Source organism: Glossina fuscipes, unplaced genomic scaffold (genome assembly GCF_014805625.2).
Source record: "Glossina fuscipes isolate IAEA_lab_2018 unplaced genomic scaffold, Yale_Gfus_2 2, whole genome shotgun sequence".
In the NCBI taxonomy this organism is placed as follows: domain Eukaryota; kingdom Metazoa; phylum Arthropoda; class Insecta; order Diptera; family Glossinidae; genus Glossina; species Glossina fuscipes.
This window is the reverse complement of record NW_023998416.1, coordinates 28,606,061-28,614,673: the sequence shown is the minus strand read 5'-3', so window position 1 is coordinate 28,614,673 and position 8,613 is coordinate 28,606,061.

The following is an 8,613-nucleotide window of genomic DNA, read 5'->3' as shown; positions in this document are numbered from 1 at the left end:
TGCTTTCCAGAATTAGGGCGCACGAATTGTATCTTAGTTGATATGGGTACTTTTCTCTGGCTCATTAACACATTACAATCCAAGTCAAGTTAATTTAATAAGCTTTAGAAATTAATTTTCAAAAATTCGATGAGACGTTCAAAGCGAGGGGAAGTTTTTTCTTCGTAAACAGGCGAACTGTTGACGGTTGAGGCATACGGAAAATGTTGCAATCCGAATGTGTTGTAGAAATTGCGCAAAGCGCTTTACATTGTTCTTTCTACACATGTATGTTTCCCTTAATTTTGAGCGAGAGGGTACGACCGTGTAACACTAGTTTCCATTAAATCATCAAATTTGCTCTTCATACTCTACTTTTTGAGATGCTTACAGCTCTTACAGCTTTCTCTACCAAAATGGGTCAATTTGGCATTCAATCCCAATTTATATCCAATTTATTCTAATGAACGTTGGCACGTTGCTCATCCAATTACGACTAAATTGAAAATAAATTGATAGATTGGGAATATGAATCAAATTAAAACATAGCTATATGCTATAAGCAAAACGTTGGTAGCTCTAGTGTTAACTGTTGCAGAGAATGCCTGCTTGACTCCCGGCTGCTTGAAATATTTGTAAAGCTTAACAATGCTTGTTTCAGCGCAGTTCTACTGAAGAAGGGTTTAGACGAGGATTGAAATAGTTGTGTAAATAGTTATTGGGCTTGTTTTTATTCAGGTATAAAACTCAGGAGAATATAAAATGTATACAATCACACGAACGGATTGTTGATAGTTGCGCTCCCGTTATCTTTTCCGCAGCTGTTATATAGTCTGTCGTATTGCTACAATGATATGACACTTTCTCTCGCCCCCTTCCTTCACTCCACCTAATCATGCTTAGCATTTGTAATATTTCGTGATTTACCTTTCCTTTGGATCGTTTATGCAGAAATACATCAACATTTCTTGGTTATCTTTTTTATTTTCGTTTTTTACGTGGAAATACCACAACACAGGCAGGCTACATATTTCACACTTTTCGCCTTAAAACATTTCGAAAAAAGTATCGAAAATTGTAAGAGTCTTATTTTAACGTTGTCACTGGTCACGGGTCATTAAAAAAAAAGCGCCCTGTTTTCTTGTGACTCTATATCAATTTTACTATTTCGGAGTCGCACTAAAAAACCATAACCGAAAAAAAAATACCTTGTGACTTATAACGTATCTGTGATTTCGTTCAAAATATGGCTGTAAATGTTCGATCGCTATGTCTGTCTGCTTAATCTGCTTAAATCATGATTGCAAGAAATGCATCTAAAAAAGCTGGAATTTGAAACATATACTCTTAGCTGAATTTCGAAGATGACTTTAATTCTTTGACAAACATTTAAAAAATATTTTTTTCTCAAAAAAAAAAAAAAAATAAATAAATAACGTTTGTTTCGTGAATGAATATGACTTTCGCAATGTTTGGCTTTGAAAAAGATTTCGTAGTATGGGAATCGCTCGAAAGAATCGCAGTTAGTAATGACCTCAGCCATATGCAAAGAAAGAAAGGCTTTTCTAGCTGCCAAGAGAACTTTAAAAATATTTTAATTTGCATGCTGAACTCGAAGCGAAGTCTGCGTTCGGTTTCATTACGAGGTGCTCCGGCGAACTTTAGGATCCTTACATTACTAAAAGGCTATATATGTGCTTCGTTAAGCCAATAATTGAGTATGTCTCTGTTGAGTGATCTTTTTGTGCGGCCTCCTATAGAGGTTATGCAAATTCAATTGAATGCGTTCAAAAGGAATTCTTCCTGTTTCCCCTTAGGAATTTGAATTGGGATCTGCTTCTCTCTCTCTGCCGCCTTATGAACATAGGTTGCTTCTGTTATCCTTACTGTCACATGCGAGGCAAACTTGGCGAGATAAACTTTAATGTCGATAAACGCCTCTCTAAAAACTTCATCTTCATAAAGCTCAGTCAATGCAAGTATAATTATGAGCTGTTTAATGCGTTCAGAGTTGTTTGCAGAAACCTACATTATGATTATCACTTAAACTCAATACCGGACTATTTAAAGTCTATCAAATCAACTATGCTTAATACGCGCGGTTTGCCTATGTTGTATTTAAATTAACTTGCAGTCTTAACATCTTACTGTGATACTGGTGGAAATGAACTGGTGTTGTTGACTGTTTTTGGTTGCCAAGGTTTTGTATGTGTGCAATGGCACTTGAAACTTGGATCCGTGCTGTTTGGGGGTGTGCTTCTGTGTTAGTTGTGTAGTGTGGTTTTTTCTTTTTTTTTTCTTTCTTATTTATTTACACATGAATAATTTTTTAATTTTTTGTTTCTACTTCTTCTTATATACTTTGCATTAGTTTTTAATATTAATTAGTACAAGATTTACTTTTAAGAGTCAATCGAATTTTATTTTATTTTCGCTGAGTCTCATGTGTACGTAAATAAAAAAATATACAAATAAATTTCTAGACTTAAGCGATAATACTTTCTGGAAAGAAGTGTGAGGTAGTGTTTCAAATATCTTTCTAATTGAAAACAATAATTTCAATTACATTTAACAATTTTATATTGTATTTTCCATTGGGATCATAAAGCTTCTCAATGAGTTAGGTATCTTTATTAAATCCCATACTAATCTAATAATATTCTCATATTCATATAATCCTTTGGTTGTGTTTTGCACTCAACGCTTATTATTATATTGAAAATATAAAGTGATATGAACGTTAAAGTAAATGCTTTCATATAATAAAATAATTTTTTCTTCTTCTTCTTTTATTATTATTATGAATTGAAACTATATACGTACGCGCATTCAAGGGAGTGCGAAATAATTTTAAACGATTAAAATTGAAAAATTTACGCTAAATTTAACTTTAATTATATTATGGGAAAACCTATTGTACAAATTTCCATGGAGTTAATTTAAAAAAAAAGAAACAGTTACGTAAGCTTTATTAACTCTGAATTAAAATAATTTTCAATTGTGGCTTTATAACAAGCACAATTATATATAAATTCTCTCGACAAGAGTGTCACCCGTATATCACCTAAAGCTTTAATCTCAACCATTGTACGTGTGATGTAAGCTGATAATAAATACGCATAGCATTGACTGACCCCTATAGTTGTGCCAGTAAACAAGAATTATTTCGCCTACGTGTACGATAAACCTGAACCTTTTACACCTTTTCAGTTTGTTAAATCTATTATTGCTTCTAATATTCATCAGAAACCTAATAAAATGTACATTTTGAAGGTCAAGCGCCTGTGCTGGGATCAAATCTGTTGTCGTAGCTGTAGTGAGTGCTCAGTCAGTAAGAGCATAACTCTTATCGATTTGGCATACGCCCACGTGGCTGCAGGCATCACTTCCTCTATTTCTTTCTCTTTCCTCACGTTTTTCTGATAGTCACGTGTTACGCATATGAGGGACATCCCCTGATGCCCTGGTCATACTAAAAAAAAAAAAAGAAGCAAAATGGTGTTTTTATTTTCTTTTCTTGCTTAATCGCAGTTATACGGGAAGTGGTCGAAGAAGTAATGCAATCCAAATCATTGATCTTCGTTCATGAACCAAAGCATGTAAGTGCACCAAATTTCACCCAATTATCTCGGCAATTGCGACCTATTGGTTGTTCACAAGAATATACGAACTGACATCAGATAGATAGGTGGACGGACAAGCTTCAATTGAATCAGAAAGTTATTATGAATCAATCGTTATGGTAACAGGTGGGTTTATCTTAAATCCTTTTGGGTGTTGTGTACATCTGCACAAACTTAATATACCTTTGTACAACAAGCAGTGTCACTGTGCGCCAAATTTCCACACTGTAGAAGAGACACATTTACTAAGTTGGATATAAAGTCGATCATCCACACAACTATATTCTCTATAATGCACTATAATATTAGGTTCCTTATCATGATCGATGCTTTGGAGTTACGTCGTTGTAAATAAATTATTAATACTCGGGAGATTCACGCGGCTTTTATTAATCGTCTAGATTGATAGGTCCGTTTTCATCGACAGTTAACGTGCTATGGTCATTAACATCTTCTCGGCCTAAAAGTTTATACTCTTACAAGCATACACTGATAAACATTTCTTTTCCTCAAAGTAGACTTGCCACACATGCCACGGTCAACATTTCAAGCGAGTTGGAACACTTAATTTCATTGTTCACAAAAAATTTAATTTAAATCCTTTGGTCCATTTTTCTCGATAGCAAAAAGTCGTCAAGCCGATATCTACCAAAGATCAACTAAAAATGCATAATGGCTAATAGCTTGTGCGAAGGACATATGCACTAACGTAACAAAGAAAATTCGAAAATCGAATTTGTTTAAGCCACGAAATTTCAAAAGTCATCGTTTTTGACACACCTCGCGTATAGCGTAATCACTATACGAACGTGCTGACGCGTCTTTATGAAATGCTCGCCTTTAAAATATATTAATGGCCTTGGGGTTATCTTCTTTTATGCGTCCGTAAAGTAAATCTTAGATCGTATTTATTTTAAGCACTAAAACTTAAGCAGACATTTATTTACCTTTGGTTATTATTAACGGTAAAGTAGTACTTGTTTGCGCCAAGCCAGCGTCTTTTGAAGTCTTCATTTCTGTTCGCAGGAGAAGTCTATTCAATTGGCGGTTGTGTGATTTTTCGTCAGAAAAATTTCAATTTTTTTCTTTAAGATCTTAAGAACGATGGAAAGTGAGTAAGAAGTGGACGCCCTGTCCTACATTCGGTTTGTTATTGTAGTTTGATTGTTTTGATCATAAATCTTTTCAAAATTATCCGAACTGACCAACGAATTATAAAAGAAACCAAAGAATTATTATTACACGCATCTTCCTGAGCGGAGATGAGTTTGTTCCTTCTCCCTCATTAATATCAAATATTTAGAAAAAGAAAAGAGAAAAAAAACTATAAATTTCTGCAATATTAAGTTTATCTCAACTATGAATTGTTTACAAAATCAGTTCCGGTATATGTTTGAGTCTGACCTAAAATACACAAATTTGTTGTTTTCTTTTTTAATGAATTTTTATATTATGTACACATTTATTTATATATATGTATGTGTAAATACGTACATATATCTATATGGATACGAATGTGCGTCTGTGTGTATTTTACCTCATTTGTGGATGGTTTTTATATTGACTTAAACCACTTTGAAATGGTAAAATCAATCGATATCAACAAAGACACGCACATAGTAGTAGAGTACACAACATACATGTATCGTTTGTGTTTTTTTTTTTTTTTTTTTTAATTTTCTTTTTGCCGGAAAAAAAAATTGAATTAAAGCAAATTTCTCATATTTAAAATGTATTCTGATAAATTAAACGATAAAATCAGGATGGCTTTTAAAATTGTTAAACTATTAATAAACGTTTTTTTTTTGAGAAATTATTTTTTCCTGTTTTTCTTTTCGTTTTTTTTTTTGCGTTTAAATATTTACTCACCTACGCATCACTAGAGGATATGTTTGACTTTGTTGGTTGGGTATAAACAAAGAGAGATGTTTCGAAAATGGTCGTACGTATTGTCGCATACATTGAAATATCCATAGCCTCAAGAATCAATCGATAAAATTTATATTAAACTATATGTTGATGCTATTGAAAATTGATAAAACCAGCTTAAGGCTATATCCAAAATAAATAGAGCTGAAATTACCTATAAACAAGTAAGAAAACTTTGTACGAACGTTGGATACCTGTCACTTGAGCACATTGCATTGCTCTCAGTTTAAAGATAAGTAGAACTTCCGGATGTATCTTCTGGCTTTTTTGGGTAAGGCATCAAAAAAGTTCTTCGACTTCGGTTTCGGCTAATAACAGCTACCACGAAATTTGCCGTAATGGGCCAATGTCAAGCCGAAACTGAAAAATTGCCTCGTGGCTGCTGACCCCGTGGCATCAGAAACAAAAGAGATGAAAACAATGAAAGAAGAAATAATAGGATCAGGTTTTGCATCACGCCGCATACAACCTGCAACTAGTTACGGGGATAGAATCTGTAGATGAAGGTGCAAAACTATAGAACCAGTCAATACTTTTTTTGCAGTAAGAACGTGTGTAGTGAGAAAAATATTAATCGACTCTCGTTAATAACGTGTAGCTTTCGCTTTCCACTGCGAGACATCCGTTTTGCTTTGGAGTTTCCTAACAACTCATTTCAACCAAGTATTAAGAGTCAAATAGCATGATGCCATAGTGTTCGACAGTATCGGTAATGTGCCCTTATGTATGTATTTGCTTCACATATTATAGGTACGGATACCTTAGGCTCTTAAATATCATAGATGTCTTTTTCATCAGCAAATATGTTTTTCCTTAACTAGGTTCGATAAAAGTAAATCAAAATATTTAAGCTTATGTCCCATGCAAAGGCCAGCTATTTAGGGAACTATTACATATGTAAGCCAAGCTGGTGTAGTTCTTTAAATCGCTATAAATGCTTATGCTTAGACAATGAAGAAATTTAGTTTAGGTATGCTATTGAATGGCTTAAGGCTATATAATTTGTGTTAGACAAATGGGGCGAATTCCACTATAAATCTATCTCTGTAGCTTTTATCCGACTGTTGGCTTCTTGTTTGTTTTTATTACCAGCCACTCAGGGAATATCCCCTACAAGTGTGGGGAAGGGCGTAATTAGAAAGGATTATAGGTAGGGACGGAGGGAAGAAGGATGTGGCACTTGTGACTTTTGGCTTGAAAGTGAAAACGTCTGGACCGGTGAAACACCGTCGCTTATAGGTGCTTCCAATGGTGGGTAGTAGGGCTAACGATCACGTTAAAGTTGCCATAATGTGTTTTCCAGTATGCGGCCATCTTCGGGACGATTGGTTAAGACCGCTGACTGAGCCGAATAGTCGTTTTAAAGGACCAGATTGACGGAAAAATCATCTTTGTTTGGAAAACCTACGCCACCTATTAGTGCACATAACGCAAATGCTCCAACGTATCCAGAGTTTTCGGCACATTCTGTTGACCCTTGACCGACCAAACGTTTTGCTATGTCCGGCCAAGGATTTGCAGGCAAAATTTGGAAGCTCGTGTCAGAAATAGGCAGATATATATAAGTATATGGTTAATAGGTCGATATTAATCTTCTTAACAATGTCGTTGTCGAATCTTTCGACGGTAAGAATTCCTAGTTTCTACGCAAGTTTAATGGTAATTGCGGAGCAGGAATCGAAAGTTTCTATTTTTTTAAAGTTATCTTTTGCCCAAAGGGTAACAATGCCTTCTCTGGGATGCATGGATCCCATCCACCCATCAGACACATATAATATAGGTGGATGATGTTTTTGTAAAAAATGGTATTCGGTAACAAAGCATTCGAGTAAACTAGTATGTTATGTAAATCTGTCTCGATAATTTAATATCTGTTGGCTTTATTAATAGTAACACATCAGCAAATGTTTATTTTATTAATAATTGCTTCTGTCTCTCATTGTTTTTTTTCCGTTCTGTCCCTCAAGCAAACGAAACAATTATACCGAAGTAATTATATAACTTATTTACAAATACCAAACATTGTTAAGAGCGAGAAAGAGATGGAGAGGGGGGAAGAGAAAGGTTTTTTTATGTGTTAATGTTTGTGTATTTCATTTATTTGCTTAGGTATGTTGGTCTATATTGTTTTTTCTGTTATTATTTCAATAATAAAAATTAAATAGTTCTACGTTTTTTTTTTTTTTTTTTGTAATAATTTTGTTTTATTTATTTTCCGGCTTTTTTTTTATAATATATTTAATATACGTTAAATTATTATATTGTTGTTGTTGTTATTTGTTTTTTTTTTTGTTTGTTATTTTATTTTAATTTAATTTAATTAACTACATTTATAAATCATTATACATATTAATGTCCGTCTGTCTGTCGTATGGTCCGTATATCTGTCTGTTTATTTATCTGTATCTATGTGTAGCTACATGTATGTATGCTTTCCTAACCGACATATACATTGACATTATATGCATTTTTCTTCTTTTCATGAAAAAAAGTTAATTTAACTTAAACGCATACATACATATATTGGTATTTGGGAGTCACTTTATACTGCTTTCATATATGTATTTATTGGCAAAATTGTTTGTTTTTTTGTTTTCTCTTTTGTTTTTTTTTTTTTTTTTTTTAGACTGATCGCCGTATGCATGTATTCATTTATATCTGATACGCAATGTGTTTGTTTAAAAACAAACACAATAAAAAGAACAAATAAAAAAGAAATTATTAAGAACAAATTTGTATATACTGCCATGCATTTACATTATGTACACCAATACACCAACAATTAAACCTTATTTGTTTTTTCATTTCTCTCTTTTTTGTTCCTTTTTTTTTTCGTGTGTATTTGTTGACTTAAATTTATGAAAAATAAGTAAAAAATAAACAAACTTACATTTAAAGTTTTTATAGCCTTAAATCTAACTTATGAGCAAGAGACGTTTTTTCATTTTCGCATATTTTCTGAATTCTACGTATTTTAAATTTTGTTGTTGTTTTTTACTATTTATTTTATAAATACACATAAATTTAGGTATTGCATGTACACATACACACACGCACGCGCGCATACGACGTGCTGTCGTCG